Source organism: Hydra vulgaris, chromosome 01 (genome assembly GCF_038396675.1).
Source record: "Hydra vulgaris chromosome 01, alternate assembly HydraT2T_AEP".
NCBI classification, from domain to species: domain Eukaryota; kingdom Metazoa; phylum Cnidaria; class Hydrozoa; order Anthoathecata; family Hydridae; genus Hydra; species Hydra vulgaris.
This window is the reverse complement of record NC_088920.1, coordinates 47,460,001-47,460,765: the sequence shown is the minus strand read 5'-3', so window position 1 is coordinate 47,460,765 and position 765 is coordinate 47,460,001. Positions and strand designations below refer to the sequence as shown.

The 765-nt window shown below is 22.9% G+C and overlaps 1 protein-coding gene across 2 annotated transcripts in view; it reads left to right on the top strand.

The window, feature by feature from the left end:
- The first annotated feature begins 559 nt into the window (after positions 1 to 559).
- Positions 560 to 765, top strand: part of LOC100213733 (serine/threonine-protein kinase SIK2) — a 9,869-nt gene continuing 9,663 nt past the window's right edge. The window contains exon 1 of one of the 2 annotated variants that reach the window (XM_065788396.1): positions 560 to 765. This exon is cut by the window's right edge and continues 94 nt beyond it. The gene's annotated coding sequence lies outside the window, so the exon portion shown is untranslated. The other variant, XM_065788400.1, reaches the window with a different exon arrangement.

The following is a 765-nucleotide window of genomic DNA, read 5'->3' as shown; positions in this document are numbered from 1 at the left end:
ATGTATTTTAAATGTTTAGGGTGAAAATGTTTAGCGTAAATGACAATCCTAAATATAGATATAAGTTTTTTTTTCATTTTGTTAATGTAATAATAATTGCTGTATAGCGCAAAAGTAATTGCTAAGTTTTTTTCTAACGCGTTAATTAATTTATGTAAGCACTGTTGCTAGTAGGTTAACTTACGTGCATAAAATTTCCTTTATCGTAAATAGATTAAAAATGTTGCGTAACATTATATAACGCGTGCTTATCAACCTCTCTGATGAATAAAACTTAAAAGAAATGTATAAAAGAATTTCGTTTAATAAAAATTTTTAAAACCATTAATTTAATCTAAAAAAATATTTTTTTTTTTAGAAAATGTTTCTTTTGAAAACTTTAATATAATTTCTTTTTTATAACCTTGAAAATATATATTTTAAATCTTTTTTATATATTTACGTATAGTAAATATATAAAAAAGTATAAAATGTAAAGTAAAAACTCATATTTATAAAATTTTAACATTAAATGTTTATTATTCTTATTCGCTGTTTTAAAATTTTAAACAAAATTTGTTAAGGATTGTTAAAAGTTTGCCTTTTTCAAAATCGTAACAATCGCTTATTTTCGCAGAACATTTTGTTGGAGTGGAACAAATGACGTCAGTTAAGTAAGTGACGTCAATTTTACAATAAGCCAAAATAATTATAAAAAGTGGGTTAGCTCAACGGATTTGTTTTCACTATTTAATAACAGTGCTCAGATTCAGTGACGAGATTTTT